This window comes from Saimiri boliviensis, chromosome 1, assembly GCF_048565385.1.
Source record: "Saimiri boliviensis isolate mSaiBol1 chromosome 1, mSaiBol1.pri, whole genome shotgun sequence".
Taxonomy (NCBI): Eukaryota; Metazoa; Chordata; class Mammalia; order Primates; family Cebidae; genus Saimiri; species Saimiri boliviensis.
In genome coordinates, this window is record NC_133449.1 from 279499455 (window position 1) to 279521547 (window position 22093).

Sequence of the window (22093 nt, forward strand, 5' to 3'; positions counted from 1 at the left end):
TATGGCTCACATACAGAATTTTAATTTTATTATATCTATAGCACACATATTTTATTGGTTACCTTTTAAAAAACTACATAAGTACCTACTTAATATCCTTGATTTTGCATTTTTGCATCAAATTCTAAAACATTTTTTACATGGTCCTTAATAATTTTAAAAATGATAAGCCAATCCCCCATTGTTTTATGTTATTTTGTTACAGATAATAACAAACTTTAGTTTGGTTTATCATTTTTTAAATTATTGTACAACTGACCTCATGCAGGATGCACCTGCTTCTTTTCTGCCTGAGGTCAGAATTTTTGTTTGTTCATGTAATAATTTATGTTTCTCACCTTAGACACTACTTCCATTCTCAAGGGAAATACTGTGTGCAAAATCTCTTTGAAAAGTACATAACAGTATAAAAAGAACAAATTATGGAAGCAGAGTACCTGTAGGGCTCCGTTTCAAAGAGCAGGATCTAGAGGAATTGCTGGTTTTCTGTTTCAGATAAGCCACTTCCTAACACTGTTAATTTGGGGAAAGTTGCCCTAAGATAATTAAGGTTACTCTACCTAGAAAACTTTCAATTACTCACTTGTGTGCAAGAAGCGAGGCTCTGCTAAGTAGCTGTTAGCAGGGTCCCTGTGTCCCCAATTACTTCCTACCTGCCTCCCTTCTGGAAATCTGCCTCTATTGCTCAGTGACAGTGATGGACTTTCTGATAACGGCCAGTTTCTTCTAGAATGTCTCTCCTATGGTATTAACCTTCTTTGCGGTTCAATTCCACTGATAATACTCAACCCTGACCTTGCTCTGTTCTTTGGACATCATGTTGCTTATCACCAGAATATTGTCTCTGTGCTCGGCTCTTATAGGTACAGCAGTTTTTCACAGTCCTCTCCTACATCAGTGAGGCTGACTTCTTCTGACTTAATCTGCTCCCCAGTATTCCTAGAATGCTAAGGAGCAACTGCCTGGAGTGCGTAGATGAGCCAATCCTCCTCTAGTTGAGAACAGATCTCTCGTCATAAGAATGCCCCACCTCCTGTGTGCATTTTGTAGATCTCTCTTGCATAACAACAATAGTGGGGATGTCTGTAAAACTTCACCGTAAAATCTTTCTGTTGGGTGTTTCCAAGTCATCGATTAGGTCACTGACTTAACGGTGCAGCCCCTCCGGGTGCGGTGGCTCACACCTGTAATCCCAGCACTTTGGGAGGCTGAGGCAGGTGGATTGCCTGAGATCAGGAGTTCGAGACCAGCCTGGCTAATGTAGCGAAACCTCATCTCTACTAAAAATGCAAAATTAGCCAGGTGTGGTGGAGGATGTCTGTAATCCCAGCTACTTGGGAGGCTGAGGCAGGAAAATCACCTGAACCCAGGAGGTGGAAGTTGCAGTGAGCTGATATCACACCATTGCACTCCAGCCTGGGCAACAAGAGTGAAACTCTGTCTCAAAAAAAAAAAAAAATAAATAAAATAAATAAATAAATAAATAAAAAGAAAAAAAATGATGCAGCCCATTCCTAGGTTTACATCATCTGCAAAACAAACCAGCAAATTTTCTGATAAGGCTGACCCTTTTAGACTAAATCAGACACGTATTTTATAAGACTGTGAACAACCTGGTTTTTCTCGATGTCTTCTATATGCCCAAGAGATTATGCCACCTCTCATTATAGAACAACTCAATGACACCTTGACTTCAGCCAGCTTGAGGACTCATTTGCGTCCCTGAGTCATTCATGTTTGTTACCAAACTATGTATCTGCTTAGCGTTAAGAATTAACCCCCAAAACATCAGAACTTTAACATATCTGTTGCTTTGAAGTAGCCTATTTCCATACCTCTTCTGAAATACACTGAACTAAGTAGATTATTCTGAGAGCAGTCTTTATAGAGATCTTTTGCTAAGATGTCCATTTCATGATATGTCAACCTTCAATTAATAATAGCTTGAATTTTTCTCTCAAGTTGCTCACTTTAAAAGCAATCCAACTTTGGGAGGCCGAGGCCAGCAGATCATGAGCTCAAGAGATTGAGACCATCCTGGTCAACATGATAAAACCTCGTTTCTACTGAAAATACAAAAATTAGCTGGGCATGATGGCACCTGCACCTACAGTCCCAGCAATTCTGGCGGCTGAGCCAGGAGAATCACTTGAACCCAGGAGGAAGAGGTTGCAGTGAGCAGAGATCACGCTATTGTACTTCAGCCTAGTGACACAGAGAGACTCCCATCTAAAAAAAAAGTAATCCAAGTTCATCATAAAAAGAAATTCATATTAAATATAAGCATTGTAGATAAAATAAAAGTTTGCACTGTAATAATTCTGAAATAATTAGAATTACTTCAGATTAGTCATAAAAGTGTTACTTTTTTTCTCACTGGATTTTTTATGCATTTAAATTCTTACTGACTCATCTTGCTTTAAAGTGAGTTTCTTATCTAATTTTTTTTCTTAATTAAAGCTAGTAAAAGCAGAGTATAGTAACTTAGTTTTACCACAATCCATCATCCTACAACCAACTGAAAGTATGTTTGTCCCGTCATTAATATAATAAATTGTATGTTTTAATTATAAATGAAACTATAAATTATGAAATATTAATTTTCTCAAGAAATGTTTATTAATAATACATGATTTTGATATTTTCATATCCATAACAGAGTTTAGAATGTATAAAAAAACAAAATGCCAACTTTATGAAAGAAAAAAATAACTCATTAAGTGAAGAAGAGTACAAACTCAGTGAGACTGAAAAGCATTCAATTAAATTGAAAAGTTGGCTTGTCATTATAAAATATGACAACATAAAAGACACCTCAGATAACTCAGGTTTTCTGCAAGAAATCAAGAACCTAATTCTTGGTCTTTAGAGAAGAAAAAACGATTCTGTGAGATAAAGATAAATGGTCCTTGGTTTGTAGCTCCTTTGAGAGAACTTTACTAAATGAAAATAGTTCTGGTGTGGTAAATTGTGATAGCTTTCATATTCCTAAGCAGAGCAGAAGCATCTGGAAATCTAATTCCCCAAAGATTTTTTTCTGTGCTGCTTTTAAACAGAATAGTACAATGATGGAGCAGGTAAACACCTGTCATTTATAGAAAGCTAATACTTTATTCAATTGGGCATTATACCATTTGCTCAGCAAATATTTACTAAGTGGCTATTTTATATCCAGTACTTACATTAAACATTCTTAGAGCCATCAAATAGTATAGGTCATTGTATTTAAACACATGTTGGAGTTTGGGAAGAAGTCAGGCAAGCCTCAGGAATAAAAACTGAGATAGAAAAATTGTATTCTGATAACAATTAAAGTAAAAAGACTGGCTTTTATCTTTGAAATTGTAGGAAATCACTTTACAGGCAGATCAAGGAGAATTTTGAATTATATACAAGAAATTTACATTTTTATCCAATAAGCAACTGGGGACTATTGAAGTTTCCTTTGATCAAATGAGTGACATATCAATTATTAAAGCTTAATAATAAATAATATATCTTTAGATGTTGTTCTTGACCACTATCAGTAGGACATGGGGAATGGGGGTGGTGGCTGCTAGAATCAATTTAAGACGTTATTGCCCAGCTAACCTCTTTGTGAAGTCTGCAATAAAATAATATCAACATTTTATACTACTAGCAGGAGCGTAAAAGCAGCCCAAGTTCATAAATCTACTTGATTCTACAAGACTTAATTCTCAAGTTAAGTGCCATTATCATTAAGTCACTTAGAGCCAAAGCAAAATAAAATGCCATGTGATAATGATATTGTGGATGTGTTTCAAAAAAGAAGAAAGAAATCAGTTCTTACCTTTATCATTTATCTTCTCGGAGCCAAAACTCTACACAGTAGCTGATCTGCTTCTCTCTGGGATTAGAATCGGTTTTCTTGATTTGTACCCATCTTTGATTGAAAGGAATGAAATAGATTTGAGAATATAGCTCATGTCACTGGTCAGCCCTAAGGCACTGGTACTGCACTATTTCTGTTCATGCAACCACCAATGCCATTGGAAATTCATTTGTGAAAGAATAAGTGTCTACCTGGAATGAAGTCAGGTATCTTTTTAATGTACAACATTTAAACCTGAATTTTATATAGTTATCTAAATTGTAGCCTTCTCTTCCTTTGTATATATAGACATATACACAAAGCAAAAAATGTATTGGGATTAGAAGAGATAAATAAAATAAGAATTATTTCTTCTATTTATTTCTCAAGCTTATACTTTTTACAAACAAGGAAGGAATGGTGAGTCTATCACCAAAATGGCAATACCAATCCAAAAAATGTTAGTTTCTCATGATGAATAATCTTCCTTTTAAAATGTATATTTAAACAGACTTATGTTGGGATATAATCTACTTTTTTATAAAAATAATGTGAAAAGTTTTGTAGATAAAAATATATTTCTAGAGCATGTTAATGGATGCATTCATTTCTGAAACTTTCACATTTATGTCTAATCAATAAAATGCATTAGAGTTTTCAGGTTCTCACTATTATAAACAATGATGCAATGCACAATATTTTCTCAATAACGTCTGTAGAATCACCCGATTTATGCAATTTATGTACATGCACACACACATACACATGCACAAACACTTGCCATTTTATTACAAATGTCAAAGTTGTTCTCCTGAGATATAGCACTGTCTATGTCTATCAGCACTTCCTTATTATATTTTTGACATTCCTTCTAAAAATGTACAGTATAATTTTTTTACACTTTTAGTGGGAAAAAATGTCCTCCTGGATTCATGACATAAAAAATGGTGATATACGTTAAGCCTGCATCCAACTGGACATAATCGTTACAATTAAAACAAAGGTTTATTTGGGGGTGTACATCATTTCCATATTGCCCATTTTAACTAATAATTATAGCTGGTAGCTCATTTGTGAGTTATCTTTTTAGTGCTGTGTAGCTAGTAACTCATTTCATTTTACTACTCCAACTGCACTAATTCATTTCATACTCTTTTATGACCTTTCTTCATCTGAGAAAACTCAGGCAAATGTGGGTTAATCATCTAGCCCAAGGATTCATAATTGCTGTTTGTTGATATGTTGTTTCAATCCTAGGCAGTAAAATATCAAAATCTCTGATATTTTTACCATTATTACAACAACTGGAATCTATATATTTGATGTACAGAAGATAATAACGATGTTATTTTCAGACTGCTCACCAATGGTCTGGTGTATGTTAAAACCCTGTGTTACTGCAGAGAGTTTAAATTATTTTAATAAAGAAAATACGCAAGACAAATAGCAGTCACCTATTCCTTATGGTGTGGCAGCAAATTACTGACTTTTGCCCAGATTGAAAAAAAAAAAAAAACAGTTGACGTGAGAGGAAACTGGGTATTACAGTCAGTGTAACTGAGAGGAGAATGAAACATGGTATTCAGAGGTTAATAGAGTCACCATGAAATCCAAAGAAAAGTTCAATTTAGTAAATAAGTAAATAATAATAAGAAGATCCGTTTAGAGCCATTCTCTAACAATATAAACTTTATGATGCTATAGACAGTGTTTTCATCTTAATGCCTGTCAAATGCAGTTAGAGGTTGAGAAAGCCCAATAATTTTTCTGTAATTTAATGTTACCCGCTGTGTCATAGATGCTGAAGATATGATAGAGTAGTTTCCATCCACATTACGGAGAAGTTAAGAACAAATGGTCAATGATGTATGTGTGTCAAAAAGTAATTAAGCATTTCACAGCCATCATAGTTTGATTTGAAATGGCACTTTATTTCCCTATATAAAATTTTACTGAACTATTATCTGGATAGATACTAGGACATTAAACTTCAAAGTTGTCTTAAAATATGATTGAATGGGAAATGCTCTATACAATTTAAGAAACTGTTAGAAATATAAAATAGGTGATTTTATTCCATCTTCAATGTGGTTTCTTTAGAAAATAGAAATCAGAATTAAAGACATATAGATTGTTATTATGAATATAATATGCTATTATAAACTGAATTATTCTGTTTTATTAAAAAAGAAATGAGGAAGATGTGAGGTTTTGTGCAACTTTATTGATATATAATTTTTTTCTCATCATCACTGGTCATTAGAGAAATGCAAATCAAAACCACATTGAGATACCACCTCACACCAGTTAGAATGGCGATCATTAAAAAATCTGGAAACAACAGATGCTGGAGAGGATGTGGAGAAATAGGAACACTTTTACACTGTTGGTGGGAATGTAAATTAATTCAACCATTATGGAAGACAGTGTGGCGATTCCTCAAGGACCTAAAAATAGAAATCCCATTTGACCCAGCAATCCCATTACTGGGTATATATCCAAAGGATTATAAATCATTCTACTATAAGGACACATGCACACGAATGTTCATAGCAGCACTGTTTACAATAGCAAAGACCTGGAACCAACCCAAATGCCCAACGATGATAGACTGGATAGGGAAAATGTGGTACATATACACCATGGAATATTACACAGCCATCAAAAACGATGAGTTCATGTCCTTTGTAGGGACATGGATGAACCTGGAAACCATCATTCTCAGCAAACTGACACAAGAGCAGAAAATCAAACACCGCATATTCTCACTCATAGGCGGGTGTTGAACAATGAGAACACATGGACACAGGGAAGGGAGCACTACACACTGGGGTCCGTTGGGGGGGAATGGAGTAGGGATGGGGGCTGGGGAGGTGGGAAGAGATAGCATGGGGAGAAATGACAGATACAGGCAAGGGGATGGAAGGCAGCAAACCACGCTGCCATGTGTGTACCTATGCAACAATCTTGCATGTTCTTCACATGTACCCCAAAACCTAAAATGCAATTTAAAAAAATGTATTATACTTCAAGTTCTGGGGTAGGTGTGCAGAACATGCAGGTCTGTTACATAGGTATACATGTGCCATGGTGGTTTGCTGCATCCATCACCCCATCATCTACATTAGGTATTTCTCCTAATGCTATCCCTCCCCCTAGCCCCTCATCCCCCGACAGGCCCTGGTGTGTGATGTTCCCCTCCCTGAGTCCATGTGTTCTCATTGTTCAACACCCACTTATGAGTGAAAATATTTGGTGTTTGATTTTCTGTTCTTGTGTCAGTTTGCTGAGAATGATGGTTTTCAGCTTCATCCATGTCTCTGCAAAGGACATGAACTCATCCTTTTTTATGGCTGCAGAGTATGCCAGGGTGTATATGTACCACATTTTTTTATACAATAAACTGCACATATTTAAAATGCAAATTAGATGGGTTTTGACACATATATACACATGTGAAACCACCACCATAGTCAAGACACCCAACGTTTCCATTGTCCCAAGGGGTTTCCTGTGACCTCTGCCATTCCTCATTTCAACCTGATTCACCTCTAACCACTTACCTATTTTCTGTCACTCTAACCTGTTTTCTGGTTACAGTTTCTGGTTACAGTGACAGAAACAGTTTACAGTTTTTGTCACTGTAACCTGTTTTCACCTCTAACCTGTTTCCGGCACTACAGATACATTTCCATATTTTTCTTTTTTTTTTCTTTTTTTTCTTTTTTTATTGCATTTTAGGTTTGGCGGTACATTTGAAGAACATGCAAGATTGTTGGATAGGTACACACATGGTAGTGTGGTTTGCTGCCTTCCTTCCCCTCACCCATATCTGTCATTTCTCCCCATGCTATCTCCTCCCAACTCGCCACCTCCCCATCCCTCCCCCATTTCCCCTCAACGGACCCCAGCATGTAGTGCTCCCCTCCCTGTGTCCATGTGTTCTCATTGCTCAACACCCGCCTATGAGTGAGAACATGTGGTGTTTGATTTTCTGCTCTTGTGTCAGTTTGCTGAGAATGATGGTTTCCAGGTTCATCCATGTCCCTACAAAGGACGCAAACTTATCATTTTTGATGGCTGCGTAATATTCCACGGTGTATATGTACCACATTTTCCCTATCCAGTCTATCATCGATGGGCATTTCCATATTTTTTAATTCTACAGAAACGTAATTATATACTAGTAAAGTATTTGTTTCCGGCTTGTTCTATATCAGCAGGATCATTTTGTGATTCATGTTGACTGTACTAGTAGTTGGTTACTTTTAGTTGCCAGGAAGTATTCCATTTTCTGAATGTACCACAGTTCATTCACTCACCTGTTGAGATATATATATATATATATATATATATATATATATATATATATATATATATATGTGTGTGTGTGTGTGTGTGTGTGTGTGTGTGTGTGTGTGTATATATATATATATATATTTTTTTTTTTTTTTTTTTCCTAGTGTGGAGCCATTGTGACTAACCAGTTATTTGTATCCAATCGTTTGAATGGAAATATGCTTCTATTTCTTTGGAGAGAATACTTTGCAGTGAGATGGATGCATCACATGATAGGCATATGTTTAACTTTTAAAAAAGTCTACCAAATGAATTTTAGAGTGATTGCATCATTTTATATTCCTAGGAACAGTGTATGAGGGTTATATGGTTTTCACATCACAGCCAACACTTGGCATAATGACAGCTTTGTATCTTTTTAATTTTAATTATTCTAATAGGTATTTAATGGTAGTAATAACTTGTTAAATAATTAGATAGCTAAAATAGATAGCTAAATAATTATAAATTAATAAGAAAATCTAAGTCAGAATGTAACTAAAATTTTTTAGTGAACAGGAAATTCGTTTGATATTAGTTCTCTCATCAGTGCTTCCAGGCCTTTCCGTGTTCCGCTGTACCCCACCACCACCTTTCTGCCTCTCCAAAAGAGTAAGCCTATCTTCTCAGTAAGGAAATATTCTTTTTTTCCATTGAGCCATCTTATTCATCAATATCATTTTATATATCCATTTGTTTAATGGCATTTTAAAATCATTGCGAAAAATGTGTTTGGTTGGGGTTTTATATGCATAGTTCTAGTCATTACTAATTTTAGTGTCTTTCAATGAATTTAATAGAAATTGAGTTTAATATTTTTAAAGTTTTACATATTATTTATTTCATTTTACTTGAACATCATAGTCATACCTGAAAGATACAAAATAGAATAAATCAGAGCTAACAGGAAAGGTCTAAAATGCCAAGCAATTATGTCTACAAAAGCCATTTCATTTCTTTTAATTATGTACTGTGCTTTTTTGTTATTTTAAAATAATTGCCTACTAAATTGGAAATGTGGTTTTAAAAACACAAATTATATTAATATTATATATCCATGCTTTATGTATGCTCTCCAATTTTATTTCTCAATCATTTTAATTAAATTACCTTCCTTTTATTTTTTTACTGATCAGGACAATAAAGAAATGGCTAAATCCATTCTAGTTGAAATAAAACAACCATGACCTTTTAAAGAAACAGATTATAATTATTTTTAAACATTTAAAGAATATTTCCAACCTTCATAATTTTTTAATCTACTCCACTTACAATTTCAAATCAATAACTTCTGTTTGATTTTTTTAACTACGTGAACTGTGAATTCAACACATTCTTGCTATAATGTTCTTTAAAGTATAAAATAATTTGTTAGGAGCACCAAAGGATACAAGAAGGAATAAGACATGTATTTGGATACAATAATTTTTTTTATTGCTTATTTCTGAATTAGGCAAAAAGGATATCACAAATTATTAGTCGAATAGATAATGTGCTTTCATAACTGACTGAAATCTTAGCGATAATAGACTCTCATTTCCTCAAATTTTCCAATGAAATTATTAAATAGAAGCTTTTTCGATGGTTCAGGGTTAGAAAGCTACTTAATGCTAGAATTTTGACTACAGTCTATGTTTTCTGATATCTAGTCTAGCTTTTTTTTTTTTTTTTTTTTTGAGATAGGGTCTTACTCTGTCACAGGCACCAGGCTGGAGTGCAGTGATTCATTGCAACCTCTGCCTCCCGGGTTCAAACAATTCTCCTGCCTCAGCCTCCCAAGTAGCTGGGACTACAGGGGCACGCCACCACGCTCAGCTAATTTTTGTATTTTTAGTAGAGATGGAATTTCACCATGTTGGCCAGGATGGTCTCCGTCTCTTGACCTCATGATCCACCCGCCTCGGCCTCCCAAAGTGCTGGGATTACAGGCTTGAGCCACTTCACCCGGCCTCTTTCTTTCTTTCTATAATTTCATCCTCTCCTAAACTCTTGAATGTATATGTGTGAAACTGGAACCAAAAATAAAAGTTTCTCTTGAAGGCTGGTGAATTTAGTCATTCATCCTCCATGATTTAGACATAAGCAGAAATATGTATAATACATGAGAATCTATTAGCATTCAGCAAACTTCTGTGTGATAGTATTTGCTCATATTTGCTCAGTGCTGCTGCTGCTGCAAGATCAATTTGTTATTAGTTAGGTTTGTTTATGTATGTGTGTGTGTGTGTGTGTGTGTGTGTGTGTGTGTGTCTGTATTTTTTTTAAAACAATTAACACTAATTTTTCAACATCTCTTTGATAAACCACCACAAGGAATGGTAGGGAGGTAATAGCTGAATCTACAGTTGTATACAAAAGCAAGATTCTATTTGTGTAAGAATCATAAGACTAATATTTGGAAAGTATCTTCATATCTCTGAAATTTAAATGATAATAGCCAAGATTAGGAAAAGTCTGTAAGAAATCTAAGGGGTGTTATTCCAGTGTATATAAATCACAAGTTCCCTGTCAACTCACAGTAATTTTTTTCTCCAATTAATTACAATCACAATTTACAGTTTGGAACAAACCTAAGTGAATGAAGAAAGAGTGGCTTTTGTTTAGATCGCCACTTAAGATCCTCTTTGTCAACAAGATGACTCAGATCAACATTTGATTGACATAGTGGGGAGCAATAGGACTTGTGGGAAAAGGAGAACGTTAGGTTTTCCACGGCTCAACACCAAAGGACAGTCACTTGCTCTTTTTATTCCTCATCTCCTCATCACTAAAATATGAGAAAAATACTCATGGTAGCCTATTTCACAGGATTCCCATAAGAATCAAATGCTATAGTAAGTTCTTGGCAAAGTTTAAATGTTGCATTACTTTGCATTATCGTCGTTTTTTTCGATGGAACTTTTATTAAACACCTTGAAATAGTGTGGTCACAATGCTTCTCTGTAAAGTTTCGGATGTGTCTGAGAATTTCAAAGAACCGTATGAAAAGGTAGGATTCATGTGACTATAGGAGACCTGTAGATAAAGCATGAACAAACCAGAGCTAAACGTTGTAGCTCTACAGTACCTTTCAGCTTTGCTATTACGTTATACCACTTCATTATAATTGTGGCCTAATACATTTTTGGAAATGTTCTTGAGATACTCATATACTTAGAGAGGAGCCATTTTTCTTGTTTTAAAAAGCAATAATTATTATATTTGAGTGGGATAGTGAATGAGTTGCAGAAGGGATTCTTAAAAATTTGAAACTGAAAATTTGTGCCAATGGAATTATATATTCGGAAGCTCTAGATGGAATCTATTTTTTAGCCTAAAGTTTTTTTGTGAATTTTATTTTCTGCTAAAACATACATAACTTTTTTATAGCAGAGCTGTTACAATACTTTATCAGTTATGAAACAGTTTTTAAACATGCAAAAGTGATTTTTGGGAGTCATAAAAACTAGACAATTTTTCTATTCTGTTGGAAGTAGGTGATTTTACTAGTTTTAACATTTGGAAACTTCCAAATATTTGTTAATTTTATAGTTACAGTTACCTGACTTCCAGTTGTGAATTTCTTCTGTACTGGCTATGCAACATCAGTAAATTTACTTAACTTCTCAGAGCCCTACCTTAATTGATTAAAAAAAATAAAATATTATAATACCTTCTTAACAAGATTGGACCAAAGGGTCAAAGGATAGCTACTGCTGACGTGCATGCCAAACACTTGACACACAGCAAGCATGTAATAGACAGTACCTATTATTTCCATGTGACTATTGTCTCCCCTCCCTCCCCCAACAAAATTGTCTTATTTTGCTTTGTTATTCATATGTAAACTTTCAATGCAATCAATTAGTGGTTCAATATAGGTTTTAAAAACTACTGAAGAGTCAACATACTCTCTGTTGAAACCATTTAGAGTTTTGAAAGACCCCTGATTTCCCCCACCGCCCAGGGCGAAATCACCCAGGTCTTTCACCAGTGGAGTGCAGTGGCACGATCTCGGCTCACTGCAACCTCAACCTCTAGAGTTCAAGTGATTCTCCTGCCTCAGCCTACCGAGTAGCTGGAATTACAGGCTCCTGCCACCAAGCCCAGCTAATTTTTTGTATTTTAGTAGAGACCAGTTGTCACCATTTTATCCAGGGTGATCCTGATCTCTTGATCTATGATACACCTACCTCGGCCTCCCAAAGTGCTGGGATTACAGGTATGAGCCACAGTGCCCATCCAGACCCCTGGATTTTATGAGAACAGAAAGACTGATTATTTGAGCGTGTCATCAGTGCAGTCTCATACATCTGAGGTTTCCAGATAGAACCGATCTTCTGCTGCACAAAGTTTCATGTGCACCTGTTTTTGTTGGTGATGATGATTGCGGGTTGGCAAGGTTCAGAAAAATACGCCCTGTCTTAATGTTTTAAAAAGTTTTAAAAATAGTTCACCATTTAGGATCCTGAGAATGAAACTCAGACCAATACGAGAAAAGGAGGGCTTTAATTGCAGGACCAGCTACACGTAAAAGCCGTAGAATCAGTCCCGCTGTTATTTACAAATGCTGTGTTAAAGACTAGTTGGGACCCTCTTAGGAGAAATTAGCAGTTACATTTTCTTGTTTTTGCAATTTATGCTCAAGGTGCATTTACTTCGATTTAAGCAGCCTCCTTCCTACTCTCGTGCCAATCTAAAATTGGATAATGGGTTTCCTGCTTAACAGCAGCAGACATTGTTCTCCCTCTCCTGAAGTGGTTGACTGGGTTTCTTCACATTCAGCTGTCACCCTCCACCAGCTGAGGGAGCAAGAGACCTCTGCATGGGAGGCTACAGCCCCACCTCCTCCTGGGGCTTCTGCAGGGACATCTCCGTTTTCAGAGTAGGATGAGTACCTGTCTTAGTAACAGCAGTTCAGTTACCTTGAAGTTTTACTTTGTCCAAATAATAAAGAGCTTCATCAAGAGCTTGTATTTTAATGAGATACTTAAAAAATTTAATTTTTAAAGTATTGTAATGGTACAAATTTAAAAAAAATTATCTGGGAATCTATAAAGCAAATGAATTCTTTATTATTTTTGCTTAGTCCATTCGCCTACTGAAATTTGGGGCTTTTCTAAGATATGTGTAAATATCACAGTGTAGATATAGCATTTCTCTCTTCCTCTCTCCCTTTTTCACACACACACGCAAGCACACTCACCCCCCCACACACGCACACACACACACACACACACACACACATCAAGGGAATGCCATATGTCCCAAGTGAGACCTACTTGAAAAAAAAGTGCTGAACATATCACTCAGGATCACTGTGAGAGGACAGTCGTCAGTTTTCTCTCTGGCAATGAGAATTTTCTCACCCTCAAGGCATGCAAATGACTTTTCTCATCTGTTCTTTTTATGTTATTTGCATAATTTTCTCCTGCAAAAGTGAGAGCTGTCAAAAATTAACCATTTGGGGCTTTAGGATCCAGTTATGTGACCTTTTCCAGAGAGTTAAATCTCTTCAGGGAAGTAGGAACTGGATGTGGACGTGCTGAGAAGGTGGTCCGTGGCAGAAAGAGCGGGTGATGGATGGGGACCAGCAGGTTGGTAACCGCACATGACTGCGTTTACAAAGTTATTTGATGCTTTGGATCCTCTCATATGCTTGCTTGTTTTTGTTTTAGTGAATCAGTATTTCAACAGATAATTAAAGGGATGATTCGGTTAGTGTAATGTACTCTCTCCTACGTGACTCTGGTTGATGGTACAATGCAAATATTTTTTTGCAAGCGTAACGTTAATTGAAAATACTGTTTGGAAAACTACGCAAGCAAGGCTCTGTTCTTGTGTCTGTAGCAAACTGCCAAATATGCTTCTTTAGTACGAATACTTCCTTTTTATCAATTCAGAGAGTTGCACTCTGGAGGGCTGTAATCAACCTTTAAATTCATTTTACTTCGACAGAGGTTGAAGTATGTAGCAGGCGAGGGGCAGAGACAAGTGCAGCTGTCTCTTTGATCACATTGCTTTAAACATTTTTCAGCTTTAGGCTTGTCTTACAAATCAGCTCTATCAGTCCATTAATTGTTTCACCGCACCTGATATCTTACACTAATGCACCTTGAAAAACGGCCAGAGAAAGCGCATTTGTTTAAGTCCTGCGATGGCCAGCCCGGCGGCTCCTCTCCTTGCAAATTACAGTCATAGTTGCAGTTCATCCGTTAGGCTGGAAAAGACAAGATTCCCAAGTGGCCTTGGTGCCTTTTCCAATTCCCGGGAGAGCCACCAGCCCTCGGCGCGTGTTGCCTGCGCACCCGGAGCGTTCCTGCTAATCAGGTCAATGATTAGCGACTGGCTCCAGGGACTTGCCAGGAGTGGATCACAGCAGCTAGGGAGCCTCCAAACGGAGCACGCTCACGGAGCTTCTCCCGTTCAGAAACCTCGCTTATCCTCATTTACTCACTGGGAACCTCAGAGGATTTCAGCGGATCTTTTTCTCTCCTCAGACAGTGAGGAGCTGCACATAACAGGGAAAAGGAGCACAGGATGCAGCTGCTTGGAGGGTGCTGATTGAAAACTTCGCTCTCCCCACCCCATTCACGGTTGATTTGAGGGATTTCTCACCTCGTTCACAGAGAACATTTCAATTAAGGTAAGTGCTGCTTTATCTGGGTGACTGCGTGGCACTGGGTTTCTGCATTGGAAGTTCTAACTGAGTAAACTGACATTCTGCACTGCAGCAAGTGACTGTCAGGAAAAGCTGAGTTTATAAGCAAGTGTCCTAGAGTGAAAACGGCGTTGAAGATAATGATATTTCAGGGCAGTATCTTCTGAAATAATTTCATTCTGCCTTGCATCAGGAGAAAATAAAAGGGAACATGAAAAGAGAGTTAATTTCTCATTTTACCTTCTTAATACTCTATTTGGAGGATTGTGCATTGCCAAAGTAAATTGATTTTGATTGAAGTGGTTTCTTGATGTCATATGTGGTAAAATCTGAGTCTGAAAGCTTCAAAGTTAAATTAGATGGAAAGAAAATTTGCAAATGAGAGTTGAGATTTCGTGCAGCTTTCTACTTTAGCAGTATTGCTGAGCTCCCTTTTGGTTTAAGGATTTAGGACTAAATCCCTGAATATTTTAATAGTATCCATTTGGAACTTAAAACTTAAATGTTATAGTTTCTGATGCAAGTATTAAGAAAAAAAAATGATCCTAGAAAACGTATTATGCCATTCATATAATTTATAGTTTTTATTCAAGAGAAGTGGCTTTCTTTTATGAGATGAATAAAAAAAGAAAGCAAAGGAAAATCAAGTGCTTTCTAAAATGCTTGTTTTTGAAAGAATTCTTCAATAACGGATTAATGTGTTTGTTAAAATTTTGACTTTTTGTTCTTTTATGATTTATTTCATTTTTATTATTAAGGTATAATTAATTGAAGTTAAGCTTACATATATCATATAGGGCAATTATCTAGGTAAATCAGATTAAACCATTTCACATTAATTATTTTATAACCATTTTCTCTTAAGCTTTTAAAAACTATCTAGAAAGATATTGTAAGCAACTTTTTTCCAAAGTTCAATTACCCGAACTTTTTATTTTGTATCTTACTAAGCACATATAAATATAGCCTGATGGTTTTATTCCACATTGTGATAAATTTCCATATAATTAAGAGTAATAAAATAATTCTATCACTATAATCATGTGATCAATTAATCTGCACTCTCAATACTGAAGAATAGCAATTACTTAACTTGATATTGCATGACATACTATAAAAGGTTTCAAATAATGAAACAAACATTTTTTAAAATATCACATATTATGACTGAAACAAATTGATTTTTAATAACTAACTTCTAATGTTAAAGCACAATGTAAATATCTAGTGCTTTTGGGTAAAGATTTATAATGATATCTCAAATATGCTTTTTAGAGTGAGCACTCATATTTCCTGAAGTGCTGACTCCCCCTTTCTTCTATGGATCTCTTGAGATGGGACATTTTACAAAGATGTTGGAACACTTTGTAATAATTGGTTATAGTTCTGAAATTCTCTGGAGAGCTTTGATGTTGATGTTATTCTTCCAGAGGAGTTAAATATTTTCAAGATTCCCAAAGGCTAATGTGTTCTTGGTTACCAGTATGTTTGTAGCCAAAGCCTGAAGATATTTATCTACTTCTGTCGTTTTGAGACTTCTATCTCTTTTCCCTGGAGAGATGATCTCTCAATAGAATTAACGACAATTGAGAGAAGTGTGTTGACTACAGTGACTGTCACTGGATATTCGGCTTCTTATTTTCTTTTAAGTAAACTTGATAAATTGAAAGAGGCAACATTAACCAAACAGGAGCATACACTTGCTACTAGTGAACGTGCATGTCGTTGAAAACACCTCGATCCTTGTGCCAACGTCAGAATTGATGGTGGCGTCAGACCCAATGAACTTGGTATTGCTTGTATTGACCACTGAAGTATATGACCAGAATATGTCCACTGAGGTTGTGTTTAATGTCTAGCGAAATATTTATGTTTAGAAAGGGAGGGAATTGCAGTTCTCATTCAAAAAACGATAACAAATCCCCTGTATACAAGTTCACTTATATAGCCAACCAGCACATATAATACTGAACTTAAAATAAATTTTAATTCAAAAAAAATTGAAAATACCATTGCTAAAGGAGTTTTATCATTGTCATAGTTGTCTGAATTTGCAGTATACTGACTGATAAAAGGATGGAGAAAATCTTGGGTTCAATTGAGAGTTAGTAGCAATTTATTTTACTTAGCACCTGCCTCTTTCATCTATTTTAAATTCTGTTTTTCACTTGATTGATGGTAGTTTATTTCTTCTGTAAGATCAGAAAACATCATATAGGATAACCTCACCTAAAGTAGGAAGTCCAAAATTTAAAGAAAGCAAGACTTCAAAACTTTATGAAACTTGCTTCAAGTTCTCTAGCCTGGTACTCAATCAGTAATACGTTCAATAAAAGCCAATAGAGATGGACAGTATCTAATCTACCTCACATGCCTCCTCAGTGCCGGGTAGCTGAGTTATACACTTTTTATATATGAAACAATGATAAGTATAAAAATATATGAAAGTTGAAATGGTAATATGGATGCTATTTGCCCTCATTTTCCAGAAGGGAAGCTGGAATCTGAGAGAGCATATGTAACTGGGCCAGGGGCACACAGTAATGAACCTATGATTTGAACTCAGATCTGGCTGTGTTGAAACTCATATGCTTTATACTAGATCTTTTTGTTACCTCATATACAGTGACTGTTTCTAGCATTTGGCATGATACTTATGAATATTAAGACCATTTTAAGGATGATACAGAGTAATTGTATTACCTTTAGAAGAGGTTAACTCTTTTCTTATATGAAATAAATGATTTTATAAATTCCATCACTGCCAGCACTGGAAACCAGCATGTACTTTGTTCTTTTAGTTTCTGAAAGAGGTGAGTGTGCAAGTCTTTTCTTCCAGCTGATTCTGATTATTACTGACAGAAAAAGTGTTCTTCTGTAAGCAGAGTCTCTACTGAAATTTAGTATTTGTAATATATACATCTTTCCAAGAGAGGTTGACACACTCTCAGGATAAAATAAAATAAAAAGTAGAGATATAAATTCAGTGTTAATTGTGTTGAAATGAGAGTAAAAGGAAGTTAAGGGAAACGCAGGTTAATAGTGAAAGACATTCACAATATTAGAAAAGGTAGAGAAACTAACAGTTGGAATTGAATGTTGGAAGCAGACTTTAGAAAAAACAGACTTAAATATGCAGGACTGTATTGGTTCTGCTGACTTGATATAAACTTTACCATATGTAAATGGAAGTCTGCTGTAGATAATCATGTTGATATTGTGATAATATTTTTCAATTAATATTTGATCTAATCCTGTGACGAGGAGGGAGGGGTGTTATAAGATTAGAGATGACCTGGAAAATTTAATATGATTAACTGTCACATCCAAGGATGTGCTAAGATGGTAACCAGAAGTTAGGCTGCATGGTTATAAAATATGATAATTTATTGCATTCCATCATGTTCCCAAATCTGGAAGAACATAGCATTGTACCACATACTGTCAATAACAGGTTCCACAATGATTAGAAATATAATCAAGATATATATGTGTATAATCCCCAACAACCATCTAGCATACTTTCAATTCTCTAGGTTTTTGGAAAACATTTGGCTTATCGTAATTGTGTATAAAAACAACATAAAAAGGCAAGCATATGTACACATTACCTCCTGTATTACTATTCCAAAGAATAAGCATGATCTGTAAAGAGCAGAATTGCAGAAGTGCTTATAATGGTGAGCATTCACGATGCATAGGTGTTTCCACTAAGAAAATATGACCATGTGTCTAGGCTCTACTGGCCACAGCAGATTTGTTGAGAAATGAATGTGCCAAGGTCTAAGACAGCCCTCTCTGGACTGGTCAATGACCACCATGTAGCCTTACAGGAGAACCATGCCAATCAAGAATGTTCTGCGTGAAATAACACATAGCTGACTTGGTTACCTTAAATATGAAATACCATGTGGATCCTCAGCAGTTAATGGCCAGGAAAAGAAGTTGAGAAACATTAAAGAATGGTTTGTGGAAATCATGAATAAGCTGCAATAACGAGGCTTGTAGGAGGGAAAGAAAATAGTTTACTTGCCTTAAGTCAGTAAGAATAGACACATTTTCTAACTTACCCTAATAGCTAAGCACAGGAAGAAGAGAGCGGTTCTTGGAGGAAGCATTGTGTTACCCTAGGTGGCTATCCTGTGTGGTACTCCAGGCAGACCATGAAGTGGTAAGACGTTTTCTCCATTTTTTCACATTCACATTTTTCTCTGTAGTTTTAGTCCTGTGAATCCATTCAAAGTGAGTACATCTATTTCCCTTACAAATGAAAAGATTATAACTGACTCGCTATCTTACATGTTCATGGTTCTGGTAGACAATGGATGGGGCAGTAATGCTTAGTGGCTGTACATGTTCTAGGTTCACCTACCTGGTTCACATCCAGCTGATGGCATTTAGTTCTGTGGCCTTGGATAAGTCAGTAAAGATGTCTAAACTTTGCTTTCACATTATTTAAAATTGAGCTGATCACAGTACCTACACCATTGTAGTGTTCTGAGAAATAAAGGAGGTAATTGATATATCTGCAGTTGCTCAGGTGCTCAGAAAATGATAGTTGTTATTATCAATAGGAAGCTTTATTATTAGCTGTCATCCTACCTGTCAAGTAGCAAAAATTAAGAGATCTTCTCTCTCCTTAGCAACAACCATCACTTGGATTTTGCAGGAAGCTCAAGGAACCATTTCCTAATGCCGTGTTTATATAAGCACATTTGAATTTTGGAGTATATTTTCTTTCGGTTTTACTGAATTTACATAGAGGAAGTGGATGTTTCTTGAAAGAATGTAACTTAGGAGCCAGGTTAGAGAAATCATCCTGTTTTTCATGAGGACCAAATTAGCAACTGAATTTACTTTGACTCTTTCTTAAGTACGTAGAAAGGAATTGAACAAGTCTTGGAAAAGCAGTTCTGTTTGACCACTGGTAGCCAATAATCTAACTTGGTTTTATAGGGGCAAGAAAAATAGCCCATGATCTGTTTTGTAAATGGAGTTTGGTTGAAACACAGCCACAGCTATTCATTTCCATGTTGTCAGAGGCTGATTGCATGCCACAGAAGCCAGAGTTGAATAGTAGAGCAGAAAGAGATGTAGAGCCTACAAAGCTAAAAATATTGGCTATTTTGTCTTTCACAGAAAAAAAGTTAGCTGACTGCTTGTTTAGAAGAGAAACATTCATCTTATGTGATTTTTAAATTATTATCAGCATAATGAATATTTGGTAGAATATTTTTAAATGTCTTGAAGATGATACTCTAAATGTCTATCTCTGGAGAGACTCAGTATTTTTATTTCCTCATACTCAGTAATTCATCCATATCTTACTATGGTATTTAAAACCTCTAATTATACATTTTGACAAAGTTATCAACTGCTAGTATATATATGCAAAAGTATTCCATTCCATACTTTGTATATCGATTCAAATAATAAACATAGTGAAACTTTTTTTTTACAAAGGAATCTAGTGTTTTTCATCCTCTGAGTCACACCTCATATTTTGGATCTATATGAGAATCAACTGCTATGTGACTTAAATAAAGTAGTAGATTCCTGGGTCTCATTCCTGTAGTGCCAATTTCTCAAGTTAAACTTTTAGTGGGTCAAAATTTTGGTAGGTTTCTTTCAGTAGAAGAAAAGAACCACAGTTTGAGTCCCATGCAATTAATTCTGAAAGACTGAAAGAAAAAAAAAAAACAGAATACATAGGAATGTGACCTGATTATTGGAATTTTAAAAAAAATTCCTAGGTAACTCTATGGTGTAGCCAAAATTGGAAACTGCTGCTGTAGACTGGCAATTGCCAAACTTTAGAACAGGTGTGCACGTTATCTGGGGATCTTATTTAGTGGTTTTAGAGTGTAGTGTGAGATTCTGCATTTCTGACAACCTGCCAGAGATGTTGATGCTACTGGTGATAAGAAATGCTGCTCTCATGTCACCACTGCCACCTACTCTGCCCCATGGTTGCCACAGGTGGGCTAATGTCTACTGGAGGATGTTTCACAAGATGAGACTCACTGCCCAGCTCACCTGAATCAGATATTGATCAATCTTCCCAAGAAGCTTTTCCTATCTCAGGAAGGTGATGAAAAATTCTGAGCCAGGTCAAAATTGAGAAATATATATATAACTGTACATGTATATTTAGTCTATTGTTGATTTCTACATAACCATTTTGGACATAGAATAACTGGTTGTTTTAGAAGGCAAAATATTTAGTTAAGTATCACTGAAATATTGAATTCTTTGCAATTAAGAGGTACAGGGTATTCACTGCTTCTCCAATCCCCCTTCCCAATATCTAGAAGGTTTTGGTTTTAGCAGCACCCAGGATAACTCCATACTGAAGTTCAGAACTTATCAGAAAATGCTGACTTCTCCGATAATATCACAGTTTTCTTTATTGTAGGAATGTAGCCTTAAAACTGTTTTATTTTTCAGTTCAAATTGCTTCTCTCCCAAAACTGAATTGCAAGGATATTGATTTCATCTCTCTTTTCAAACTTTTCTCTCATTCCAATCTTAACTACCATATTTTTTTTGTTGTTGCTAAAATTTACAAATGATAGAGGGAAATGTTTTTCATTCACATAGATATAAACTTTAGATAATTTATATTACCATCATTTTAAAAATTACAAACCTGTCCCAATAATTTCCTATTACTCTTCTCTATTATTTTCTTCTAGAATGTTTAAAGTCTTATCAACCATATAATTTTAAATTTATTTGATTATTGTTTTTCTCCCCACTCACCATTAATTATTAGAATTTGAGCTCCATGGAGGCAGACTTTTTCTTTCTTTATTTCAAAGCTGCAACTCAGTACCTCCATGACTAGTACCTGTCATAGAGTTTATCCTCAGAAAATGAAAACGTGTTGAACAAAGAATGAATGGATATTCCAAATTAATTTCTATGGCTTGCATATTAGAATTGACAAGTACTAAATGTTGACAGGTTATTAAATAATGCTAGGTTTGCTTTTGTTTTTGTTGGTAATGTTTTAACCTATTATCAAATCTTAATGTATAAAATTCAGCCATATTTGTTCATTGACATTAGTTCATTTAATTTACTCGGTAACTATTGTGAACCTCTTAAGCGTTAGGTGCTGTGCTAGATGCTAGGGATAAATGTTGATAAGACCTAGTTCCTATGCATAATATGCTCAGCCTGATGGCGGGAGAGGAGATCTAAAAGAAGGATTAGTAACAATACTTGTGGCCTGCCATCATGGAAGATATGTACAGACTGCTGTCAATGCACAAAAAGCA

The 22093-nt window shown here is 35.6% G+C and overlaps 1 protein-coding gene across 4 annotated transcripts in view; it reads left to right on the plus strand.

Moving 5' to 3' along the window:
• Window positions 1-22093, plus strand: part of CDH12 (cadherin 12) — a 1124818-nt gene that overhangs the window by 631440 nt on the left and 471285 nt on the right. For 3 of the 4 annotated variants that reach the window (XM_074386961.1, XM_074386957.1, XM_074386965.1), the window contains one exon: window positions 14650-14795. The gene's annotated coding sequence lies outside the window, so the exon portion shown is untranslated. Of the gene's footprint in view, window positions 1-13393; window positions 13747-14649; window positions 14796-22093 lie in introns of those variants that run through there. The other variant, XM_074386969.1, reaches the window with a different exon arrangement.